The 27,785-nt window shown below is 45.3% G+C and overlaps 1 protein-coding gene across 2 annotated transcripts in view; it reads right to left on the bottom strand.

Moving 5' to 3' along the window:
• Positions 1–6,137, bottom strand: part of CYRIB (CYFIP related Rac1 interactor B) — a 292,903-nt gene extending 286,766 nt beyond the window's left edge. The window contains exon 1 of one of the 2 annotated variants that reach the window (XM_082257777.1): positions 5,988–6,137. The gene's annotated coding sequence lies outside the window, so the exon portion shown is untranslated. Of the gene's footprint in view, positions 1–5,858; positions 5,881–5,987 lie in introns of those variants that run through there. The other variant, XM_082257778.1, reaches the window with a different exon arrangement.
• Positions 6,138–27,785: the final 21,648 nt, after the last annotated feature.

Raw genomic sequence — 27,785 nt, forward strand, 5'->3', positions numbered from 1 at the left:
TAATTATTATGTGTCCTGGTTTAAAGGGATGAGGTGGCAACCCTGTCACCCATAGATGCACCCATGTACTGTCACTTGTAGATGCACACACATACTCATAGATTCACCCATGTACTGTCACCCATAGATTCACCCACATACAGTCAGCAATAGATGTGCAACAATACTGTCGCTCATAGATGCACCCATATACTGTCACCTATAGATGCACCCATAGGTGCATACACATATTGTCACCCATAGATGCGTACACGTCACCCATAGATGCACATACATACAGTCACCCATAGATGCACTCATATATGCACCCATGTGCTGTCACCCATAGATTCACTCATATTGTCACCCATAGATGCATACACATACTGTCACCTATAGATGTACCTTCACCCATAGATGTATACACATTGTCACCCATAGATGCACCCATATACTGCCACCCATAGATGCACATACATACTGTCACCCATAGATGCACCCACATACTGTCACCCATAGATGCACTCATATACTGTCACCCATAGATGCACCCACATACTGTCACCCACAGATGCACTCATATACCTCACCCCTTTAAACCAGGACACACATTAATTATACAGTTCTGTAGCTGATTAAGGTGGTAATTAAACTCACTTGGTGCCTTATGTGCATTATATCAGCCTCAGAACCTGTGTAATTATTATGTGTCCTGGCTTAAAGGGATGAGGTGGCAACCCTAACCGTCACCGTCACCCATAGATGCACCCATAGATGCACACACATACTGCCATCTATAGATGCACACACATACTGCCACCCATAGATGCACCCAAAGATGCACTCATATACTGTCACCCATAGATGCACCCAAAGATGCACTCATATACTGTCACCCATAGATGCACTAATATACCTCACCCCTTTAAACCAGGACACACATTAATTATACAGGTTCTGTAGCTGATTAAGGTGGTAATTAAACTCACTTGGTGCCTTATCTGTATTATATCAGCCTCACAGCCTGTGTAATTATTATGTGTCCTGGTTTAAAGGGATGAGGTGGCAGATGCACACACATACTGTCACCCATAGATGCACCCATAGATACACACACATACTGTCACCCATAGATGCACCCATAGATACACACACAGACTGTCACCCATAGATGCACCCATAGATACACACACATACTGTCACCCATAGATGCACCCATAGATACACACACATACTGTCACCCATAGATGCACCCATAGATACACACACACACATACTGTCACCCATAGATGCACCCATAGATACACACACATACTGTCACCCATAGATACAACCATAGATGCATACACACACATACTCTGGGGCATATCTATAAAGTAGTGATTGTGAATCATTGACTGTCATTTGACTCTCATGCACCAGGGAGATACACTTGCAGTTCATGTCATAATAACTGCTTTATAAATGAGTTGTATATGCACGATAAACACATACATCCATGGCCACCTGTACTGTACATAATACCCTGTGTATACACAGTATATATATAACTGTATTATGCATATACTTTTTTTTTACACCCACACACATATATATATATATATATATATATATATATATATATATATATATATATATATATATATATATATTCTATATGATTCTGTATGTATAGGTTTGTATTGAATGAACAATACAATATTATTTGTATAAAAAAAGGAAGTATATATATATATATATATATATATATATATATATATATATATATATATATATATATATATATATATATATATATATATATATATATATATATATATATATATACATACACACAGTAACATGCACCTATAGAGCCCACATTTGTACACATTAACAGATATGTACATGAGTGTATCTATACATATATACAGGTAGTGCACATGTGCACCTATAGAACACCTACATGTATACATTATTAGACCCATACAGTACATGTGTCTTTATTCATACATATATACAGTGTATGTGCAGAAATGAATGCAGCATGTCAGATTTAATGATGTACAGAATATATATATCTGAATGAAGGTGCCTGCAGCACCCACACTTATGTAACACCCCATGCACACAGCAGACTATGCCTATCCATGCACACATATTAGGAGAAGAGCTTCAACAGATACTTCATCATAGAGTAATGACACATGGTACAGGCTCAGCCCTGATATAGAGGCTTAGTACAGGGGTGCAGGGGATGAGAATCAGTACCCGAATTCTGGAGCTCAAGGGTTGCAAGGGATGGGGATCAGTACCTGGATTCTGGAGCTCAGCGGGTGCAGGGGATGGGGATCAGTACCTGGATTTAGAGGCTCAGAGGTACAGAGGATGGGGATCAGTGCCTGGATTTAGAAGCTCAGGAGTGCAGGGAATGAGGATCAGTACCTGGATTTAGAGGTTTAGGGGTGCCGAGGATGGGGATCAGTACCTGGATTTAGAAGCTCAGAGGTGCAGGGAATGGGTATCAGTACCTGGATTTAGAAGCTCAGGGTTGCAGGGGATAGGGATCAGTACCTGGATTTAGAAACTCAGGGGTGCAGGGAATAGGGATAAGTACCTGGATTCTGGTTCTCAGGGGGTGCAGAGGGCGGGGATCAGTACCTGGATTCTGGTTCTCAGGGGGTGCAGAGGGCGGGGATCAGTACCTGGATTTAGAAACTCAGGGGTGCAGGGAATGGGGATAAGTACCTGGATTCTGGTTCTCAGGAGGTGCAGAGGATGGGGATCAGTACCTGGATTTAGAAGCTCATGGGGTGCATGGGATGGGGATAAGTACCTGGACTCTGACGCTCAGGGTGTGCAGAGGATGGGGATCAGTACCTGGATTTAGAAGCTTGGGGGTGCAGGGGATGGGGATCAGTACCTGGATTTAGAAGCTCAGGGATGTAGAGGATGGGGATCAGTACCTGGATTTAGAAGCTCAGGGTGTGCAGAGGATGGGGATCAGTACCTGGATTTAGAAGCTCAGGGGTGCAGAGGATGGGGGATCAGTACCTGTATGTAGAAGCTCAGGTTGTGCAGAGGATGGGGGATCAGTACCTGGATTTAGAAGCTCAGGGTGTGCAGAGGATGGGGATCAGTACCTGGATTCTGGAGCTCAGGGGTGCAGAGGACGGGGATCAGTACCTGGATTTAGAAGCTCAGGGTGTGCAGAGGATGGGGATCAGTACCTGGATTCTGGAGCTCAGGGTGTGCAGAGGATGGGGATCAGTACCTGGATTTAGAAGCTTGGGGGTGCAGGGGATGGGGATCAGTACCTGGATTTAGAAGCTCAGGGATGTAGAGGATGGGGATCAGTACCTGGATTTAGAAGCTCAGGGATGTAGAGGATGGGGATCAGTACCTGGATTTAGAAGCTTGGAGGTGCAGGGGATGGGGATCAGTACCTGGATTTAGAAGCTCAGGGGTGCAGAGGATGGGGATCAGTACCTGGATTTAGAAGCTCAGGGGTGCAGAGGATGGGGATCAGTACCTGGATTCAGAAGCTCAGGGGTGCAGAGGATGGGGGATCAGTACCTGTATGTAGAAGCTCAGGTTGTGCAGAGGATGGGGATCAGTACCTGGATTTAGAAGCTTAGGGTGTGCAGAGGATGGGGATCAGTACCTGGATTCTGGAGCTCAGGGGTGCAGAGGATGGGGATCAGTACCTGGATTTAGAAGCTCAGGGTGTGCAGAGGATGGGGATCAGTACCTGGATTCTGGAGCTCAGGGTGTACAGAGGATGGGGATCAGTACCTGGATTCTGGAGCTCAGGGTGTGCAGAGGATGGGGATCAGTACCTGGATTCTGGAGCTCAGGGTGTGCAGAGGATGCTGATCAGTACCTGGATTCTGGAGCTCAGGGTGTGCAGAGGATGGGGATCAGTACCTGGATTCTGGAGCTCAGGGTGTGCAGAAGATGGGGATCAGTACCTGGATTTAGAAGCTCAGGGTGTGCAGAGGATGGGGATCAGTACCTGGATTCTGGAGCTTGGGGTGTGCAGAGGATGGGGATCAGTACCTGGATTTAGAAGCTCAGGGTGTGCAGAGGATGGGGATCAGTACCTGGATTCTGGAGCTCAGGGTGTGCAGGGGATGGGGATCAGTACCTGGATTGTGGAGCTCAGGGGTACAGAGGATGGGGATCAGTACCTGGATTCTGGAGCTCAGGGGTGCAGAGGATGGGGATCAGTACCTGGATTCTGGAGCTCAGGGTGTGCAGAGGATGGGGATCAGTACCTGGATTCTGGAGCTCAGGGGTGCAGAGGATGGGGATCAGTACCTGGATTCTGGAGCTCAGGGGGTGCAGAGGACGGGGATCAGTACCTGGATTTAGAAGCTCAGGATGTGCAGGGGATGGGGATCAGTACCTGGATTCTGGAGCTCAGGGTGTGCAGAGGATGGGGATCAGTACCTGGATTCTGGAGCTCAGGGTGTGCAGAGGATGGGGATCAGTACCTGGATTCTTGAGCTCAGGGGGTGCAGAGGATGGGGATCAGTACCTGGAATTAGAAGCTCATGGGGTGCAGAGGATGGGGATCAGTACCTGGATTTAGAAGCTCATGGTGTGCAGGGGATGGGGATCAGTACCTGGATTCTGGAGCTCAGGGGTGCAGGGGATGGGGATAAGTTCCTGGATTCTGGAGCTCAGGGTGTGCAGAGGATGGGGATCAGTACCTGGATTCTGGAGCTCAGGGGGTGCAGAGGATGGGGATCAGTACCTGGATTTAGAAGCTCATGGGGTGCAGAGAATGGGGATCAGTACCTGGATTCTGGAGCTCAGGGTGTGCAGGGGATGGGGATCAGTACCTGGATTCTGGAGCTCAGGGTGTGCAGAGGAGAGGGATCAGTACCTGGATTCTGGAGCTCAGGGTGTGCAGAGGATGGGGATCAGTACCTGGATTCTGGAGCTCAGGGTGTGCAGAGGATGGGGATCAGTACCTGGATTCTGGAGCTCAGGGGTGCAGAGGATGGGGATCAGTACCTGGATTTAGAAGCTCAGGGTGTGCAGAGGATGGGGATCAGTACCTGGATTTAGAAGCTCATGGGGTGCAGAGGATGGGGATCAGTACCTGGATTCTGGAGCTCAGGGTGTGCAGGGGATGGGGATCAGTACCTGGATTCTGGAGCTCAGGGTGTGCAGAGGATGGGGATCAGTACCTGGATTCTGGAGCTCAGGGGTGCAGAGGATGGGGATCAGTACCTGGATTTAGAAGCTCAGGGTGTGCAGAGGATGGGGATCAGTACCTGGATTCTGGAGCTCAGGGTGTGCAGAGGATGGGGATCAGTACCTGGATTCTTGAGCTCAGGGGGTGCAGAGGATGGGGATCAGTACCTGGATTTAGAAGCTCATGGGGTGCAGAGGATGGGGATCAGTACCTGGATTTAGAAGCTCATGGTGTGCAGGGGATGGGGATAAGTACCTGGATTCTGGAGCTCAGGGTGTGCAGAGGATGGGGATCAGTACCTGGATTCTGGAGCTCAGGGGGTGCAGAGGATGGGGATCAGTACCTGGATTTAGAAGCTCATGGGGTGCAGAGGATGGGGATCAGTACCTGGATTCTGGAGCTCAGGGTGTGCAGGGGATGGGGATCAGTACCTGGATTCTGGAGCTCAGGGTGTGCAGAGGATGGGGATCAGTACCTGGATTCTGGAGCTCAGGGTGTGCAGAGGATGGGGATCAGTACCTGGATTCTGGAGCTCAGGGGTGCAGAGGATGGGGATCAGTACCTGGATTCTGGAGCTCAGGGTGTGCAGAGGATGGGGATCAGTACCTGGATTTAGAAGCTCAGGGTGTGCAGAGGATGGGGATCAGTACCTGGATTTAGAAGCTCATGGGGTGCAGAGGATGGGGATCAGTACCTGGATTCTGGAGCTCAGGGTTGCAGGGATAGGGGATCAGTACCTGGATTCTGGAGCTCAGTGTGCAGAGGATGGGGATCAGTACCTGGATTCTGGAGCTCAGGGTGTGCAGAGGATGGGGATCAGTACCTGGATTCTGGAGCTCAGGGTTGCAGGCTGTCAGCCGTGTCTTCTCTCTCTCTTGATTTCTGCAACAGACGCTTCCGGGTTGGTCAATGAGAGCGTCACAGCTTCAGGTCTGCCGAGCTGCTGCAGCTACTGTGAAATATCTCTATAAAAGGAAGAGACACTGAAGAACAGGAAGCGTACCTTACAGAGGATGGTCTGCTGATGTCTGCTGCTGCTCTGCAATACACGGTGCCCACACACACCAGAGAGGAGCGCGCCGGGCCGCACTCTGCCGTGGTCGATCGGATTCTGTAGAGGAATGATAACGACAGATTTTAATTATCAGAAGAGATCGTTAGTGAACAAAGAGATTCTTCTACATCACACATCAACCCTTTACATCCCCGTCACTTTGATATGGGGGGGGGGGGGAGGCTTTTCCGATCGCGCCCCGCGTACATCTGTCACCGGGATTGGCGATTTCATTCTCGGTTAAGCTGAAGTGGTGATACCCTCAGTTACATATATCAGCCCCCCATATGGTGCCACACAAGGCACCTGAAGGGTTAAAGCCTAACTCCAGCCAGAGCTGATTATTCCAGCATTGGACGGAGCAAAGTTAAAGCGGAACTCCAGCTTTTCCAGTCCTGCCCCTCTCCTGTATTAAAATCGCTTACACCAATTTCACTGCACACTGTGAGCTTCTCACAATATGCATTAGAAGCTGCAGCAAGTCAGATAGAGCCCCGCCCCATTTCCTGGCATATAGCTCTTTCCTCCACCGCCAGACTGTCCTTGGCCCGCCCCTTTCATTCACTGGGTTCAAGTTCTTTTAGTCATGGAGGCTGAGCATCACATGTGGGCGGGACACATGCAAATGAAGCCCACTCCTCCACGCTGACATCCACCTGTTGAGGCTTTTTTAATATTTGCATAACTCCTCCCACTACCCCCATCAGGCAGGGCTGAGCGCTCTTAAGAGGAGTACTGAGACAGGGTGTTGAAATTGTTGCAGAGGGCGATCACTGGGTGCAGCGGAGTCCATTCAGATCAGACATTGTGGAGTAAACAGGAACTGGCTTCTTTATTGGAACATAACACAGAAATCAAAGATGTCACCTCATTGTAATAAGAACAACAGACAGGAAGAGATAACCAACAAGTACAATGCAGTGTACAGGATATTACAACACATCATAGAAAATGCATAGCATATCACTGAGCATTAGCGACACCTAGTGTCCTATTTGTGAACTGCAGTTAATCTGCTAAGCTGAAAGCTGTTGTATCTCCAACAGAAATGTTGTCAGTAAGCTACATACAGCACCCTGCCAGCCCCTCCCACCAGTCATGATCTGCCTGCATTGCATAGCGAAGCACAGAGACCCAGTGATAACGTCATTGGGGGGGGGGGGGGGGGTGTAAAATAAGCGGTGTCATGAAAATGTCATTAGCATGCTGATGAGGGGAGAAAGTAGTTATTGTTCAGTATCAGCAGGTTTGCTATTAAAAAATGCGCTTGCAATCTGATTGTGCAATCTGCAGATTGTTGATTAAAATGTTCTGCTGGTTTGTAGTGTGTGTGCTGTACACGTATGATCCCTTGTGATCTCCACTATGACGTTTAGTGTGTTTAATCAGAATCTTAGGATTGATTTGTAGACATTTCACATTGCCAAAGCCAAAATACCACATATGACCACTAGATGGAGCTAAGTATGATAGGAATTTCAATACAATACTCTGCTCCATCTAGTGGCCACGTGCTGTATTTTCTATTTAAAATGAAAGGGTAACCACTTTAGTGGGGGAAAAAATAAAAGAAAAAATAATATATAGTGTATACAATTGCGACACAAATCATATTGTAATTGAATGTTATTAAAAATGACCTTTCCTTTTCAATCTGCCGCTGTGATTTTCTGAAAATGCAATACAATATGGCTGCCTGGAGGTGTTTTCTGCACACAGAATGTATACTGACCACACCCCCAGAAACATAATTTCCTGCTTGTGTGATTGGCTCACCAATTTTCCCAGAAGTCTGCACTAAGATACAAGTCAGATTTCTGGCATCCCCTGCAGCAAAAATATAATTTTTGGTGAGATACTCCCAATAGGAACACGTCTAAAGGGATGCAGGCCCAGCCGATTTCCTCGTTAGTGCTCTGCAGCTGCACAGCTGATAGATAATTAGGAAACCACTCCCATTAGACCCATTCAGCAGAACAAACAATGATTTCTTCAGAATAACAAAAGGTCGGAATCTGCAACAAAGTTTGTGATAATCCCTGCAATGTACAGAGATCACCCAGAGGGGAATGGTTTTTTCTCAACAAAAGTGGAGTTACGCTTTAATGATTCAAACAGAATCTAGCCTAAAAACATTGTTTTTCCCCACCATATTCACACAGAACAAATGTACATGCCTTGTGCTATCCAAAAAATAAAAACTGAAGTTTATTTGGATTATATTTTGTTATCCTAGCCCCCCACCCCTCCAAAATATGCAAATTAAATGTTTTAAATAAAGTTTTTCCTTTTTGGTTTCATATCCAATTTTAGGCTGTATGCACACTGTACCTTTGTTTCAGTCTTCAGGCCGCAGTGTTGTCTTGGGAGTTCAGGGCAGCCTAGTGATGGGCCCCAAAGGGCCGGTCCCTGAAGCGCAATGGGTTGAATGAGGAGCGCCATTTATTGCAGGAAATAGAGCCAGAGAGTGGTGAGAACGGCGGCCTGGGGCTGTTTTTTTATTATTATAAATATTTTTTTTTTTAACCACTTAAGCCCCGGAGGATTTGGCTGCTCAAAGACCAGGGCCTATTTTGCGATTCGGCACTGTGTGACTGTAATGGACAATTGCGCGGTCGTGCGACGCTGTACCCAAATGAAATTGACGTCCTTTTTTTTCCCACAAACAGAGCTTTCTTTTGGTGGTATTTGATCACCTTTTTTATATGAAATTCTCAAAAAATTGTAAAAAACAAAATTTTTTAACATTTTAGGCCAATTTGTTTTCTGCTACATATTTTTGGTAAAAAAAAAAAAAAAAAAAAATCGCAATAAGCGTATTTTGATTGGTTTGCGCAAAAGTTATTGCGTTTACTAACTAAGGGAAAGATTTCTGTCATTTTTTTTTTTTTTTTAACCAGTAATGGCGGCGATCTGTGATTTTTTTTGCGGGACTGCGACATTGCGGCGGACAGTTCGGATCCCTGACTGACATTTTTGACACTTTTGGGGGTACCAGTGACATTACTACAGTAATCAGTGCTATAAATATGCACTGTTACTGTAAAAATGACACTGGCAGGAAAGGGGTTAACTTTATTAGTGATCACGGGGTTAAATGTATCCCTAGGGGCGTGATTCAAACTGTGGGGGGCGTGGCTTGTGATGTAACCACAGAGACATATGATCCTACATAGCAGGACTGTATGATCTCTGCAGTTACATCAGGGAGAATGACAGGCGGCTTTGTTTACATCAGCCGCCTGCCTTTCTCCTTCTCCACCGGGAGATCGCGAGTGGCCGGCGGACATCGGAGCCTCCGGTCACTCGCGCGGGGATGTCAGGGGGCGGAAGCACGCCTCTGGCTGTGCGCGCTCGCCCCCTAGAGGCTCGTGGGTGAGCGACGTACCAGTACGTCGCTTTGCCCAGGAGCGCCAGACTGCCGCAGTATATAGTCGTGCGGCGGTCGGCAAGTGGTTAAGGCTGGCAGGCTTTAAATGCGTACATGGCAGCAAAATAACTGTAAGGTCGTGGTCGGCAAGCTTTAGCCCTCCAGCTGAAGTCCCAACATGCGTCTGTCTCTGGTTGTCATGCTTCTGACAGTCAAGTCTTGCTGTGCCTTATGGGACTTAGTTTGCCTATCCCCGGTGTAAGGGGGTCTATTTAAAAAAAATTGGTGTGCGAATAATTCATGTATTTGCAGAACTGTTATAAATAATGGCCATAATTTGTGTGATATTCTTACATCCTCCGATCGTCAACTCCATTGAATTACATCTGAATGACCTCAATCAGGAAAATATTGCATTGTGGCCACTAGATGGAGCCGATCATCATAGTAAGTAAACTTACTATTGCCAAAATTATTGGGACGCCTGCCTTTACACACACATGAACTTTAATGGCATCCCAGTCTTAGTCCGTAGGGTTCAATATTGAGTTGGCCCTCCCTTTGCAGCTATAACAGCTTCAACTCTTCTGGGAAAGCTGTCCACAAGGTTTAGGAGTGTGTCTATGGGAATGTTTGACCATTCTTCTAGAAGTACATTTGTGAGGTCAGACACTGATGTTGGAAGAGAAGGCCTGGCTCGCAGTCTCCTCTCTAATTAATTCTAAAGGTGTTCTATTGGGTTGAGGTCAGGACTCTGTGCAGGCCAGTCAAGTTCCTCCACCCCAAACTCGCTCATCCATGTCTTTATGGACCTTGCTTTGTGCACTGGTCCAAATCATTTGGTGGAGAGGGATTATGGTGTTGGGGTTGGGATTGGCCCCTTAGTTCCAGTGAAGGGAATTCTTAAGGCGTCAGCATACCAAGACATTTTGGACAATTAAATGCTCCCAACTTTGTGGGAACAGTTTGGGGATGGCCCGTTCCTGTTCCAACATGACTGTGCACAAAGCAATAATATGTGCCTATCCAGAAGTTCAGATCCTTCCTCCTTTCCCCATTGGCTGGAATAATTTTTTTTAACCTCACTGAACAGGGAAAGATAATAGCTTCCCGTCAATGGGGAAAGCAGGTCTGATGTCATTGAGCCCAGAAAAATTTGTGTTCTGTTTCTAAAGCCATTTGATACAATTAAAGACCCACCTGTATGGATGGTATGGGAATTTGCTGACTTGGCAGAACCCACAGGCAGATTTAACTTATCAAGAAGACTCAGCATAAAATTCAGTGTAGTTTCTTCCAGGCTTGGTAGGATTTCTGAGCATATCTTGAAGATAAAAGAGCAAGACAGAACAAAATGTCACAGCTCTGATGGAGCTACTCTTTACTCCATTAAGGCAAAAACAAAGCTAACTAGAGAGCAGGGAGGGGCGGACTGATCTAACTAGTGCATAACAGGAGGGGGGAATAGTAGAATGTACCAAGGCATAAAACAGAGTAACAAACAATAAATTAAGTAAATAAACAATAAATTAAAGAGGTTGTAAACTTGTTTAAAAATTTTTATTTTTTTTTACAACCTGCAAGAGAAAGACATAATGAGCTAGTATGCATCGCATACTAGCTCATTATGAAATACTTACCTTAGAACGAGCCCCCGCCGTGCCGCTCTCTTACCTGTATGACGGGCGACATGACATGTCGCTCGTCTTCCGGGATCGCGGCATCCGGTCATCTGATTGGCCGGAGCCACGGTGACGTCACTCCCGCGCACGCGCGCGGGAGCCGACGGTCACGGCACGGGGCTCTGAAGGAACGGCACCAGCGGCTGTTCCTTCAGAGCGCATGCGCCAGTGACGTCACTGGATGCATGTAAGGTAAATATCTCCTAAACGGTACATGTTTAGGAGATATTTACAGTACCTATAGGTAAGCCTTATCATAGGCTTACCTATAGGTACAACTTCCTGAGGAGGGTTTACTTCCTCTTTAAGCTGTAAATGGCAGCATAATCTGAATTCTCACAGCTGCTATGTAGGGCCAGCTAAGGCTAACCCTACTGGAAAAAAAAATATATATATATATGATGCACTCTGTTAGTAGCATTAAGAAAAATCCACACACATCCACTACTTAATGGCCCTGTAATCTATTTTCCATGCCTCCTTGTAATGCTGGGAGTTCCTGGACCTCTCCTTTCCCCCCTCATTTCCTATTGTCCCTAACAAGCAGTGCCCATAAGTTGTGGTTCTGTGCACTGCTCTATGCACACTACAAATCTCATAGTCCATGGTCCATCTCAAGAGCGAGCAGGAGAGGGTGGCTACATTGACATTCCACACATACAGCAAGACAACGGAGAAGGAATGTAGCCACAATCTAAGAAGAAGTCAGAAGTAATTTGAGGTTTACAGGAGGCCAGGTACATTTTTATACATTATATATTTGCCAACATTTGAAAAAAATTTCCAGGGACATGTAAATTACCTGGGACAGGCTCCTATTTGCTGGGACTGTCCCAGCAAAAACAGGACAGTTGGCAAGTATGTACATTATATAGGTGCCTTTGAGAATAAACTCAGTAGTATGAGCATAAAACGCACATGAATTTGGGGCGAAGGGTCCTTAAAGTGTCACTAAACCCACATCATAAAAACTATCAATAAATGCTGTAATATACGCTGTTCATACTCACTGGGATTTGTTATCTGTATTCTGCAAATTACCTGGTTGATCCCGCTGCACTCTGTCTCCCCCTTCTGTCCATGTCCCCAATTCAGCTAGGGATTCTGCAGACCAGTGTTGGCAGCTCTGCACATGCTCAGTTTTCAATGAGCTTCTATGCTGAGCATTTTCTCCCTATCACATCTGAGCAGCCCATGTAGAGTCACACATGTGGGCGTATACATGGTGGTAAATGACAGCCCACTCCCTCCCACCTCTTCCATGCCCACCAACCAGCTAAACACAATGGGGGCGGGATATTACATGTAGAATAATGGAGGCTTCACCTCCCTCTTATTTTCTAAGACAATCTACCAACACCATGTTGTTTTCACAAAATAATAAAGATTTGATTTCGAATATATATTTATGTAGCACTACTCCGTTGGGAGCTGCTGGTTACGGGTTCTTCTGGGTTACCATGAGCAACAACAGGACAGTTCAGCATTTTCAAAGTGTTTTTAGCTCAGTCAGGAAACAGTCTAGGATCTGTGGTTTTTGCGTTTTTATTGAGAACTTGGATAGGAGAAGGAAATGAGTGGGATACTCCAACTTGAATGAACTATGCACAATTTACTGGGACGACTAGATATTGCTCAGTGCGGCAAGGCCGCTGCTTCACCTGGTCACTAGCGATGAAGTAGTAGTTAATGAACTGTATTAGATACGCTGTACTGTACTGCAGAACAATCTTCAGGGCCCTTCCTGGCACCATCTTTGTTCCTCTTCTTCAGGGTTCTCTACACGGCACCCCCTTTACTGTAACACTACCTGTGTAAGCTAGCTCCTTGATCCCCTGACTTCATTGGAGTGGTCCCCCTTCCTAGGCAGACCCTTAGGCAAATCTCCCGGTACTCACGGCACTGTTTTTCCAGAGAGACTCTGCCAGGAGCTCCACTGTCAGCTCCACTGGATCCTCTGCAGCTCAGCTCCACACCTGGTCCCTAGGCCGACTGTCTGAACCACTTTCCTCACACCTGCAGGAGGAGAGACAGCCGTCCACCTCCTCCTGGGACTCTGCTTCCCGCCAAAGACGCCCTGTCACATGTCCCCTCCGTATTTATCGTCAATCCCAATCAGGATGCTCTGCGGTAGTGCCTTCCCACTGGGATTGACATAAAACCTTATATGTCACTGGCTGGGTTTCCTCCACTGTCCAACAAGCTCCCTCATTGGATACAGTGGGGACACTCCCTCAGACCCAGTGAAACACACCTGGAAACATGTGACAGGCAAAGTAATAGATCAGGCTCCCCTGATAGGCAGAAGGAGCAAATAGATGCTTTTACCTAGCACCTACCTAACTAGGAGGGTGCTACATTTGTATGACAATTTAAAACAGTTTATTGATATTATTAATTTATTTTTACTCTGTATCCCAAGACTGTTTTTTTTTTCTGAATATGTGACCAGCAGCAGAGGACTAGAAGCTCCTCCTGCAGACAGGGAAACAAAGTACTGGGCAGTGGGCATATCTGTTGGTGGACATGACAATGACAATGGATCCTTTGAGTACATTTATTGGTGGCCCTATATTCTTCAGTAGCAGCCTTCCAATGATAATGGCTCTTTTGAGTACCTCTATTGGTGGCCCTAAATATAGCTCTAGCAGCCACCCAATGGGATCTGGTCTATAAACCCCATTCAAGTGTACCCTGGTACTTAGCAGTTGGATGTAAACGGACCACCTATTCATTTTATTTACACCCAGCTGTGTGACAGGGGCCTTAGGCTCCATTCACACCTGGGCGTTTTTGGTCATTTTTGAGCGTTTTTCAGCTCCAAAAACGCTAAAAGAAAACGTTCCAAAATGCTCAACAAGTAAAACCCCATTCATTTAAATGGCCCCTGTTCACATCTGAGTGTTTTAACGCCTGAAGCAAAATGCCTGTAGCTGAAAAAAGTACATGAGCTTCTTTTTGGGCTGATTACCAGCGTTTTTGATAGATGTCAATGCCTGCCTCCAAAAAACCTGAAACAAACGCCTGAAAATCGTGGTAAAATCGCGGTAAAAAAACGCGCAAAAACGCTACGCTCAAGTGTGAATGCAGCCTTAGGCTACGTTCACATCTTGGCATTGCTATTACAGGCATTTTTATGGGCGTTTTTTCAGGCGTTTTTATGAGCGTTTTTTCAGGCGTTTTTTGTGCAGGCGTTTTTAGATTGAATAGAGACCAATGGAAAACGCCTGTAATCTGCCCAAAAAGAAGCTCATGTACGCGTTGGGAGTTTTGCTCACGGCGTCAAAACGCTCAGATGTGAACAGGGGCCATTGAAATGAATAGGATTTGTCTTGTTGGGTGTTTTGAGAGCTGATCCTAGAGCAGAAAAACTTCCCAAAACGCCTACATGTGAACGTAGCCTTAAAGTGATTGTAAAGTCTATTTTTTATTTTTTAAATAATAAACCGGTTTATACTTACCTGCTCTGTGCATAATATTACGCAAAGCCGCCCCTTACCGCCTCTTCTGGGGTCCCCGGGTGGTGATCTTGGCTCCTCCTCTTCTGCGTCTGCCTCCACAGTGCTATGGGGGCAGACGTGCGGGCTTGCTTCTGATCTGGGCTGTGTGTGTCCATTGACACCCACAGTGCCGCTAGGACCTGCCCCCTGCTCTATGCTAACTGGATTTGACTGATTGCAGCAGCAGATGATGGCTCCCTCTGTTATTACCAAAGCCTGTGAGTGCTCTGCAGAGATGTATAGTAACTAAGTAGAACTACTTCACTACTGTACTTAAGTATCGAAAGGCGGTATCTGTACTTTCCTAGAGTAGAATTTTTTTCTCCTACTTCCACTTTTTACTTCACTACATTTTTTCAATGATTTCAATACTTCTACTCCGATATTTTTTTTTTTGTGTTGCATAGTTACTCGTTACTATTATAAAAATTACCACTGCCAGAACAGTAGATGGCAGGTTTCATGAAGCTCAAAAAAATGTGTATAATGTCATGTGTACTTTTGACTTTTGCCTTCTTTTGACTTCTTTCTTTAATAACTACATAACACAGTACTTGTACTTTTACTTTCAGTACTTGAGTAGCAAACAGTAGATGGCAGGTTTCATGAAGATCAAAACATGCGTATTATCAGCGCATACGAAAATAAATGCTACTGTATGTATAAATAAAAGCTGCATTTGAAATAATAAAAAACAATATGATGTTAAAACTTTTGACTTCTTTCTTTAATAACTACATAACACAGTACTTGTACTTTTACTTTCAGTACTTGAGTAGCAATTTTTTTTTCAAAACTACTGGTACTTTTACTTTCAGTACTTGAGTAGCAAAATTTTAAAAAAAACTACTTGCAATACTTAAGTACAAAAAATGTTGAATACTTTAGTACTTCTACTCAAGTCACTTTTTGATCGAGCACTTCCACTTCTACTCAAGGCACTTTTTTGATCGAACACTTGTACTTTTACTCAAGTATGGGTTTCGAGTACTTTATACAACTGTGGTGCTCTGTGAGGCCAGGAAGAGAAGACCTGCAGCCAGGCACAGCGCTAGATCAATAAAGGAGTCAGGGAAGTGTTTGGGGGGGGGGGGGGTGACAGGGAACAGACAATGGAAGGTTTCTACCTTAATGCAGAGAATGTATTAGGGTAAAAAACTTTTAGACTTTAACTAGCCAAAAAATCTAGTCTCTCCCTGTCTGCTACTGTTTCTGTGTGTGTGTGCTCACAAAGGATTTCTACACAGACACATTTGTTACAGAGACTCTTACTGTGAAACTGATATAGCCAGTTTAATTCATCCCTCCATCCACTAGAGGGCTCCCGGGAGACACTGATTACAATAAACTCTATGGAAAAACAGGGAAGATTGTGGGAAGCGTAGTTTGCTGAAGAGACTGAGCCATCACCACAGGTTTGCTGAAACCTACAATTTCCAGGAGAAGGACTTTAAAGAGGAGGAGATGGATTATTTTTCCTGGGCTGAGATAAGGAGAAGGCTCTCTTTCTGTGGAAAAACCAGGACTGAGACAGATTGGAAACCCTCTAAGAGCAGTGGAGGCAGAGAGGGTGCTATTCTGGAGCCTTGTAGTGCAACCTGGACTGTGGGGAACCTGCTGTGCAGATAATAGGATCTGGACACTGAGAACATCTTCAGAGAAAAGCAGAAAATCCCTTTTGTCTGGTGACACTGGTCACTGATACCCTACAGTAAATGGCAGAGAGACAGTTTTGCCCGCTAGGAACACATTATCTTTGCATGCTGGAACATTTAAAGGGACACTACCCGAAGCGCTCCAACACAAGGGTTTGGGCCCCAACAAGATGGCCAGCAGAGGGCCTAGGGCATGTGAACTACTGATGGCTGACTGTTCTTGTGCCGATCACCTATAGGTCCTCCCCTTAGTTAGAATACCAAGTGTAAGTTTAAGAAAAAAGGTAAATTTTAAGCATTCACTGTTGGCAGCCTCAGTTAAATACACTACCACTACCACTGCTTGATTGTTGAGTTAAATCTTTTAACTGTAAATCAATCCAGTATAATCTTTCTTTGCTGATTTATCACGGTGTATTCTTTTCTTACCGTACTTCCATTTGGTTTCAATGCAATTTGCCACTACTTAAAGCCTTTGTTACCCCAACACTTCATATTCCTGATATGTGGCTGCTGTATCATGTACTTGTATGAGAAAGTATGAGAAAGTCTCCTGTTCTCTTTGTATTGCTTCTCTTATGTGAAATCCCTGGTGTTCCTTCCAGTCCCTCTGCTTTCCTATTAAAAACTGACCACACTAAGCAGGAGATCATACCATGGTCAGTTCCCTAGATGTGCTGGAAACTCAGTGTACTCTCCTCCAATGATCAGACTTGTCCTGACACGCGCCCCCCCCCCCCGCTGCACAGCCATTCACTGGAAAGCTCAGGGTACTGCCGCTTCTCCTCCCCCCAGCTCTTATGCAGCTGAAAACAGAGGGAATGTGATCATCAAAAAAAAAAAAAAGGGGAAAAAGGTATTTGTATTCATTTACAATCACTTTAAACAACTTGGTGTAATTTTCTGGTGTATATGTGTTACTGTGTTTTATGGATATATATGTAGCACCCCCCTGGTAAGGGCAGGATAACACCTCCAGAGGCAGGGAGTGAGTTAGCATCTACCCCAGGGCTGAGTCCACCGCTATAATGGGGAATCTTGAACAGAAAATTGGGTGTCAGTCATTTTTTGCTTTCAGAATTTTAATGTTAAACAGAGGAGAGAGGAGCAGATCACTTACAGACTCTTTAAATCCTGAACAAAGTCCAGCTTCACAGTGTCAGAACCTTTAAGCCGTCCCAGCAACATTGCATGCCCTTTTCTAGGTTTCATTGCATCCTCCAAGTGAGTCACCAGACCCTTCTTATAGACCAGCCTTCTTCCTGGCTATCTCCAGCAAGGGGTCTCCCCTGGATCTTTTCACCTTTGCACGGCTTCCTCCACACCAGGCAGGACAGCCTCAGGACCACCTCAGCGTAGATAGGCTTCTGGGCCTAATCACAGAGCTCCCCCAAGCAGCACCTTCTCAGGCCTCACCCTGAGGCAAGAGAGCTAGCACATGGACTGTCTCAAATATTTATATCCTCCCCAGCATGCACCAGTGGTCATGACCCTCCTACTGGGCTGGATGAATAAATATAAATATTCTTAACCCAGCCCATTTGTAAAATATCATACTTTGGCCTGTGGTATCAGTGACACCTACTGGCGACAGTGAGAAATGCACAACCCAAGCTTAGGGAAAGCCCAAATACAAACTATGCAATCAGTCTGAGCTGCCTACAGCCACAGAATAACTACATTTACAAAGCTGTTCGCAGTCTTGGCACAAGAACAGAGGACCTGACACATCAAATGGCTCCTTCAGGGGTAAGTGCTAGACAAGAAATCAGAGATACCTTAAAGAGCTGAGTAGTGAGGCCCTCATGCCATGTCCTTCCTGCGGCAGCTTCCCCAACCTCTCCTGAATGTAATTCTGCATTAGAGATGGGCTCTGTGTTTGAGTCGAACGTTAGTAACGTAACCCTACTTTTAAAATGTATGGATATGTTGTAGTCCTGGGTCCCCTCTCGGTGATCATCAAGTTTTGTGTCCCTGTCACTTTGTAACGCTCCTGCGTTTCTTATATGGTGTGGATTTTCAGCTGCAGAAATAGTTCCACGTCAGTAGTCATGTAAGAGATATGCTGAGATACCATTCCCAACCTCAATGACTCATCATGTGTGGAAGGTCTTATTTCAGCCAGTAAATACACACAATTAGCAAGCTGGTTCCTAGAATGACTTTATGTATGTGGTAACACAATGATGAAGGTTGAGGAATAGGTTGAGTGGAGGTGGTAGGTGATAGACACTTGAGGGTGAGACAGTAGCAGATGGATGCAGGAAGGTTTAGCAATGTTGTATGGTAGCAGATGACAGAATAGCAGGTGGACATACAAAAGAGATCAACCCAGTGCAGAAAAGTAGCAGTAGTCTCAAGAGCTAGCAATCTAGTTATGCAGATGTAATAAACAGTCTTTACTATGCAGAGCTAGATAGTGTAAGCTTAGTATAAGTTTATAGAGAATTCCCCTGCGGGGTACTTAGCACTATTAGCGATACAGCCGAAGGGTGGTTCAGGAGAGGCGGATGATCCAGTAGCGGGATACAGGGATCAGCGCGGCGAGGTTCCGTCAGCGAGGTAAGCTTGCAAGCATGGAAGCTTCAAGCAAGGTTAGCATCCAGGTAAGGGTGTTTGAACGAATACATGTGAGTGAGAACCGGCGCTTTAAATAGCCATCTAGTCCGGCGCTGGGTGATGACAGCTCCAGTCTTAAAGGTGTATGCGCACCTTTCCAAAAGTAAATGGTGGGGCGCATACACTTGTGGAAAGTGTAATTTAGGGTACCAAAGGTACCGGAACATTACAATACCCCCCCCCCTTAAGGCCTGCTCCTGAAGGCCTCTGGAGCTGGTTTGTCTGGGTATCTCGCATGAAAATTGCGGATTAATCTAGGGGCATGTATGTCAGAGGTGTTTAGCCAGGTGTCGTCTTGGGGCCCATAGTTCTTCCATCTAACCAAGTACTGAAGTCTTCTTCTGTAGATACGAGAATCCAGAATCTCTTTTATCTCGTATTCTTCTCCACCTTCAACTTGTACAGGAGGGGGAGGTGGAATATTAGGCCTTATTCCTTGGTCCGGAACATGGGGTTTTAGTAGCGACACATGGAAAATGGGATGGATTTTTAGGTCCATTGGCAATGTAAGCTGCACTGCAGCTTTTCCAATAAGTTTCTTGATTGGGAAAGGTCCCAAGAACAGAGGTCCAAGCTTTTTGCTAGGGATCTTCAGTCTCAAGTTTTTTGTTGAGAGCCAAACGAGGTCCCCGATAGTATACTGTGGAGAAGGTCTTCTACGAAGATCATAGTACTTCTTTTGTTGACTGTGAGCGTGTGCAATGGTAGTATTTAGTAAACCCAAAGAATCCTTTATTTGGGTAAGATAGTCTGAGGCTACTGGGATATTTGAAGGAAGGATGCGTGGAGGGAGAATAGAGGGATGGAACCCATAGTTCAAGTAGAACGGACTCTGCTTGGTTGTACTGTGAGTTGCGTTGTTGTAGGCAAATTCTGCCAGGGGGAGAAGATCCAACCAATCATCCTGTTGGTAAGAAGTGTAACAACGTAAATACTGCTCGATGCATTGGTTGACTCTTTCAGTCTGTCCGTTGGTCTGCGGATGGTAAGGAGAAGTGAGCTTCCGCTCAATCCGTAGTATGTGACATAGTTCTTGCCAGAATTTAGAAATAAATTGGGATCCACGGTCAGACAGAAGAGTTTTTGGGATACTATGTAATCTGAAGACATGTTTCATCAGGAGTTCTGCCGTTTGTTTGGACGAAGGTAGTCTGCGAATAGCAATGAAATGTGCCATCTTTGTCAGATGGTCCACTGACACCAAGATGGTATTAAATCCTTTGGAAGGAGGCAATTCTACGATGAAGTCCAATGACAAAACCTCCCATGGAGTTTGGGGTATTGGTAGACTGCATAGTAGACCAGATGGTCTCGTAGTGTCAATTTTGGACCTGGCACAGACATTGCATGAAGAGACGAATTTTTGTATAGATGTTTTCATGTCAGGCCACCAGAATTGTCGAGAAATCAAATTGAAAGTCTTTGTCATACCCATATGTCCTGCCATAGGCACATCATGCGATAATTCCAAGATCTTGGTGCGTAGGGTAGGTGGTATGTAAAGTTTGTCGTTGTAGTAGAGGAAGCCTTCTGCATCAGTATTTAGTTGTGGTGGGGGTGAATCCAAACTTATACCATGCAGAACCTCTTCCTTTAAGGAACGGACAACTCCAATAATGCGTTTGTGAGGTATTATAGGAACGGAAGGGATTTCAAAGTAGTTTTCTTCAGTTAGTCGTGATAGTGCATCCGCCTTTTTGTTCTTATCTGCAGGTGTGTAGGTCACTAGGAAGTTAAACCTTAGAAAGAATAGTGACCATCGTACCTGTCGGTGCGAGAGAGTTTTGTTAGTCTGAAGATATTGGAGATTTTTATGGTCCGTGTATATAATTATTGGTAATTGGGTGCCTTCGAGTAAATGTCGCCAATTCTCCAGAGCCAATTTTATAGCAAGCAGTTCCTTTTCACCCACGGGGTAATTTATCTCGGGACTGCTCAGGGATTTAGAAAAAAAAGCGACTGGATGAAGTGGTGAAGTGTGGGTAGGTCGTTGGGAGAGTATTGCTCCTACTGCCATGTTTGACGCATCTACCTCCAGAATGTATTGGAGGGATGGGTCTGGATGGCGTAATATGGGAGCGGAAGTAAACCTTGTCTTTAACAAGTGGAAAGCCTTATTTGCTTCTTCTGACCATTTAAATGGTATTTTTATGCTAGTGAGCTGTGTGAGGGGTCTCACAATAGCAGAAAAGTTTTTTATGAACTTCCTGTAGAAATTTGAAAATCCCAGGAATCGCTGTAGCGCCTTGCGTGTAGTTGGTGTAGGCCAATCCTGAATGCAGGATATTTTACTCATGTCCATCTCGATTCCTGTTTTGGATATGATGTAGCCTAGAAAGAGTACCTCATCTTTATGGAACAAGCATTTCTTCAGCTTCACATAAAGATTATGTGCAAGCAATCTCGATAATACAAGTCTTACATGTCTTATGTGTTCAGACAGGGTCCGTGAATATATAAGTATATCGTCCAGATTTACCACAACACAGACATCTAGTAAGTCTTTAAAAATATTGTTTATAAATCGTTGGAAAACTGCAGGGGCATTGCATAGGCCGAATGGCATCACAAGATATTCGAACAATCCGTATCTAGTTCTGAATGCAGTCTTCCACTCGTGTCCATCACAGATTCGAATGAGATTGTATGCTCCTTTCAGGTCTAATTTTGAAAAATAGGTAGCTCCACGCACCTGCTCAATGAGCTCAGGGATAAGCGGTAGAGGATAGTGATCTTTTATTGTGATAGCATTCAATTTCCTGTAGTCGATGATAGGTCTGAGACTTGAATCTTTATTGCGAACAAAAAAGAGTCCTGCTGCTGTGGAAGAAGTGGAAGGTCTAATAAAACCTTTTTCCAAGTTCTGGTCCAAATAGGTTTTGAGATGGGCAAGTTCATCCTGTGAAAGAGGATAGACATGACCGAACGGCAATTTGCTATTTGGGAGTAGATCAATGCTATAATCATAGTCTCGATGAGGAGGTAATGCTTGAGCATTTTTCTCAAGAAAAACCTCAGAAAGATCCTGATAACATAGTGGTGCAATCTCATCTGTCACCACAGACAGAATCTTCCCGGAAAACGGGAGGTTACACGTTTCCTCGCAATAACAAGAAGGGAAGGTCAAGGACCGTTTCTTCCAATCTATGGTTGGTTGGTGTGTGTGCAACCAGGGAAGTCCCAACACAATGGGAAAGTGGGGTGATGGTATTAAATCGAAGGTAGGAGTCTCCCTATGAGACTCGTTAATAGTGACTAGAAGTGCTTGTGTCTGATCGGTGATCGGACCAGAGGATAACGGAACACCGGTAATAAGACTTACTGAGACAGGTTTGAGTTTAGAAATAATAGGAATTTTATTTAAAGCAGCAAAACATATATCCATATAATTTCCACAAGATCCTGTGTCAATCATGGCCTTAGTAGTAATCCTGTTCTGGTCCCACTGTAATGTCAAAAAAACAGAAATGTAGGGGTTAGTGAATGAAGTTGTCAATCCTCCTAGGGAGACATGTGAACACTCACCCTTCCTTTTGTTGACTAGGGGACAGACGTTTATCTTGTGATCCAGGGATGCACAGTACAAGCAGAGATTTTCATTTGGCTTTTTCCATAGTTGATAGCGGTGGGCGTATGGTTCCTATCTCCATAGGAACGGCCAGACTCCGAGAGGAAACGGATAATGGCATTCCCATCTTTTCAGCCTTTCTTTCTCGTAGTCTTCTATCTATGGTAATACTGAGTTGTATTAATGCATCCAGGGTTTTTGGCAGATCCGCTCGGGCGAGCTCGTCCTTAACGGCTTCTGATAGGCCAAGCCTAAATTGGGTTTTCAGAGATGCATCATTCCATTCTGAATCAAGGGTCCATCTCTTGAACTCTGTGACAAAGTCTTCTACAGGCCTCCTTCCTTGTTTCAAGGATCTTAACTGAAGATCAGCAGTACTCTGCCTATTGGGGTCATCATATAGGCTAGTGAGCTCTGCCAGGAACAAGGCATAGGAGTTGAGAAGCTGGTCGTTTTTCTCAAAAAGAGAATCTGCCCAGGCTCGAGGATCGCTTGATAGGTAAGAAATAATAGTACAAACCTTAATGTGATCAGTAAGGTAGGTACGAGGTTTTAGCAAAAAAAGTAACTCACATGCGTTTTTAAATTCGCGAAATTTTTTGCGATCGCCTGTAAATACCAAAGGGGGATTTATCTTGGGTTCAGGGGACTGAGCAGAGGTAAGTTGTGTCAGTCTAATTACCTGCTGCGACAGAGCCTGATTGTCTTCTTTTAATTCAGCAAGTGCGTGTATTAACGCAGATACTTGCTGTTTTAATTGTGTCACCTGAGTGGTTATTTCTGCTGAATCCATTTTTTGGTTCGTTCAATCTGTAACGCTCCTGCGTTTCTTATATGGTGTGGATTTTCAGCTGCAGAAATAGTTCCACGTCAGTAGTCATGTAAGAGATATGCTGAGATACCATTCCCAACCTCAATGACTCATCATGTGTGGAAGGTCTTATTTCAGCCAGTAAATACACACAATTAGCAAGCTGGTTCCTAGAATGACTTTATGTATGTGGTAACACAATGATGAAGGTTGAGGGATAGGTTGAGTGGAGGTGGTAGGTGATAGACACTTGAGGGTGAGACAGTAGCAGATGGATGCAGGAAGGTTTAGCAATGTTGTATGGTAGCAGATGACAGAATAGCAGGTGGACATACAAAAGAGATCAACCCAGTGCAGAAAAGTAGCAGTAGTCTCAAGAGCTAGCAATCTAGTTATGCAGATGTAATAAACAGTCTTTACTATGCAGAGCTAGATAGTGTAAGCTTAGTATAAGTTTATAGAGAATTCCCCTGCGGGGTACTTAGCACTATTAGCGATACAGCCGAAGGGTGGTTCAGGAGAGGCGGATGATCCAGTAGCGGGATACAGGGATCAGCGCGGCGAGGTTCCGTCAGCGAGGTAAGCTTGCAAGCATGGAAGCTTCAAGCAAGGTTAGCATCCAGGTAAGGGTGTTTGAACGAACACATGTGAGTGAGAACCGGCGCTTTAAATAGCCATCTAGTCCGGCGCTGGGTGATGACAGCTCCAGTCTTAAAGGTGTATGCGCACCTTTCCAAAAGTAAATGGTGGGGCGCATACACTTGTGGAAAGTGTAATTTAGGGTACCAAAGGTACCGGAACATTACACACTTATAGTTCGGGAGCAGTGCCATTCCAGGCTGACCAAGATTTCCCATAGACGCCAATGTTAAAGACAGGGAGCAGTGCTATGTCAAGCTGACCAATATTTTCCATAGATGCCAATGAGCACTGAAAGCTGAAAATTGGTCTGGGCAGGAAGGGGGTGAAAGTGCCCTGTATTTAAGTGGTTAAGGGGAACCCTATGACAGAATTAAAAAAAAAAAACGGCGTGGGGTCCCGCCCAAAATCCATAGCAGACCCTCTATCTGAGCATGAAGCCTGGCAGGCCAGGAAAGGGAGGGGGACGAGCAAGCGCTCTCCCCCTCCTGAACCATACCAAGCCGCTTGCCCTCAAAACGGGGAGGGGGCTTTGGGGTGCCCTCCCAAAGCCCCTTGTTCCCATGTTGATGGGGACAAGGGCCTCTTCCGACAGCCCTGGGCTGTTGTTGTCGGGGTCTGCGGGTGGGGAGCCTATCGGAATCTGGAAGCCTCTTTAACAAGGGGGCTCCCAGATCCCGGCCCCCCTTCTATGTGAATGGGTATTGGGTAGATCATCATACCCCTACCCATTCACCAAAAAAGTGTAAAAAAGTGAAAACCACAGAACACAGTTCCCTTCACATGACGTCAGAACCCCCATTGACGTAACCGGGTGGCACCGCCCCTTGCCTATAAAAGAACTGTCAAAGCTGAGGATCAGGCAGACAGCGGGTAGCCTCTTAAGAGGCGAAGAGTTTTTGAATTTCTTTCTATTGTTCGGGTCCAGCAGGCGTCATGATTGACAATGGATTCACATCGAGGAACACTATTTTTTTTCTTTTAATAAAAGAATAATAAATAAAGTCTCCCACCCGCAGATCCCGACAACCACAGCCCAGGGTTGTCGGGAAGAGGCTCTTGTCCCCATGGGGACAAGGTGCTTTGGGGTGGGGGGGGGGCATGTGCCTGGTATGGTTCAGGAGAAGGAGGGGCACTCGCTCGCCCCCCCCCCTTTCCTCACCTGCCAGGCTGCATGTTCGGATAAGGGTCTGGTATGGATTCAGAGGGGGACCTCATGCCGTTTTTTATTTTTAATTTTGGCGTAGGGTTCCTCAAACTGTGACTGTTGGTCACCGCTTTCCACTCTGCTCCTCCAGAGTTCACCGGAACACCAAGTTGGGGAGGGGACAGGTGTGGCTGACTCAGCCGCGGTCTGAAAAACTGAGCCAGCTGTGAATCAGCTAGCTGGATGGTTCCTGACAATATTGTTGGGATCCTTCCAGTGCATGACGAGGCTCTGCCGCTATCAGCTGGCCCCCGGGCCACAGGAGTACAAAAGCTAATATATTTCCATGACCCTAAGGGCTCATTTCTACTAATCATTTAGCCCTAGTACATGAGACTTTGACATTTTGGTGTGGGTAGAAGGAACAGGTGCACTGTTTAGCCCCTCTGCCAGCAGCCTGTAAAACTCTGAGGGGCTGAAAGCTGAGGTGGCAGGACAGTGCATTGAGCAGTACTACGGCTTAGTGCCGTATGTAGCCAAGAGCATATGCCTACAACACAGACTTCTCGCATTCTGGACATTCATCTGTAGCACCCTCCCAGATAGGTTGGTAATGAGAATTAGGCAAATTTAGTTTTGTGGCTCATCTGTAGCAGCAGAGCTGCTTGTGATTGCTTTGGTCTGCTCTGGGCTCTGGCAATTTTGATTTCTTCTCCCTGTCTTCTGGAGACTTCCAGAATGTAGTGGGTGGGAGAGTCGAATGAGCAGTATAAATATTTATGCAGCTCCAGCCAATGCCTGGAGGGAAGGTGCCCGGATAGTGGCTGGGAGAGTGTATAAATAGTTTCGAGCTTCAGAGAGCAGGGTTCTTCCCCAGGAGGAGATGTTCCCAGCCAGAAAGGCTGCTGCCCTTCCTAGCAGTCCAAGCAAAAATCCTGCTAGTCTCATCAAGGTCCCAGCTGTGCATAGATGGAGGCCTATTCTACTGCAAATTCTTTGGGAGCTAAAATAGGGTTTTTTCTGAGGATCGGGTCTGGAGACTTCACTGAGGAGCAGACTTGTATAAAGTACTCAAAATTTCTACTTGAGTAAAAGTACAAGTGCTCGATCAAAAAGTGACTTGAGTAGAAGTGGAAGTGCTCACAGAAAAAGTTACTTAAGTAGAAGTACTAAAGTATTAAACATTTTTTTTACTTAAGTATTGCAAGTAGTTTTTTCAAAAAATTTGCTACTTAAGTACTAAAAGTAAAAAGTACCAGTAGTTTTGAAAAAAAAAATTCTACTCAAGTACTGAAAGTAGAAGTACAAGTACTGTGTTATGTAGTTATTAAAGAAAGAAGTCAAAAGTTTGAACATCATATTGTTTTTTATTATTTCAAACGATTTATTCAAATGATTAACCTGTGTTTGTTAGTAGTTTCTTGATGCACTTTAAGCGCTGTAGCACCATTTATTTGTTTGTTTCATATTTTCTTTTTGTTGGAAAGATTTGGTATAGCAGCTTTTATTATACACAGCCTTTATTTTCGTATGCGCTTGTTTACAAATGACATTATACACATTTTTTTGAGCTTTATGCAACCTGCCATCTACTGTTCTGGCAGTGGTAATTTTTATAATAGTAACGAGTAACTATGCAGCACAAAAAAAAAATATCGGAGTAGAAGTATCGAAATCATCGAAAAAATGTAGTGAAGTAAAAGTGGAAGTAGGAGAAAAAAATTCTACTCTAGGAAAGTACAGATACCGCATTTCGGTACTTAAGTACAGTACTTAAGTAGTTCTACTTCGTTACTATACATCTCTGCTGAGGAGACTGCATGCCTAAGTCTGGAGAAAGACATCCAAGTCCCAGGAACACTGTGAGTACAGACCTAAGAGAGGGATCCTAGAGACTGTTCCTGCTTTTAACCTCTGGTGCACTAGAATCAAGGTTTGCCTGGCCTGGAACATTGCTTTTGCTGTCCCAGTGCTGTCCACCTCATATCCTACTGCTTAAAAGACTGCAAAGGGAAGAGTGTCCTCACATTCTCGCTTAGTGTGCTGGAGTATCTCACAGCTCTCCTAAGCCCATCCAAGTTATTCCACAATAATCTCAAAAAGGCAACCCCTAGACTGTTTACTGAGCCAGAGGAGTGAATGTTGCTGTTTGCCTGGCTGCCACTGAACTAGTGGAAAAACAATCTGGGACACAAATCAGTGGTAGCGCTACACATCTCTGGGTATACACTGCCCCCAATGTTAGTACCCCTCGGTGTACCTTTAATCAGGGCCGGATTAAGAGCATCATGGGCTTGGTGCTGAGGATTTTGAAGGGCCTTAAAGCGGAGTTCCACCCTGGATTTTTTTTTTTTTTTTTTAATACCCCCGGGACAGTCAGGGCTAGTGCATTCCACAATGGCTAGCCTCTGATCTGTCCCGGGTTGCACTTACCTGCAAGACGAAATACTTACCTTGCAAACGTCTTGTCCAGCGCTGCCATCTCAGATGTGGGCAGCTTGAAGCCAGCGCGTCCTCTTCGGCGTCTTCTTCCGCCTTCTGTGGTCCCACGATGCTCTGCGCCGGCCCCGACGTCA

Source organism: Pelophylax lessonae (assembly GCF_965119305.1).
Source record: "Pelophylax lessonae genome assembly, chromosome: 5".
Lineage (NCBI taxonomy): Eukaryota > Metazoa > Chordata > Amphibia > Anura > Ranidae > Pelophylax > Pelophylax lessonae.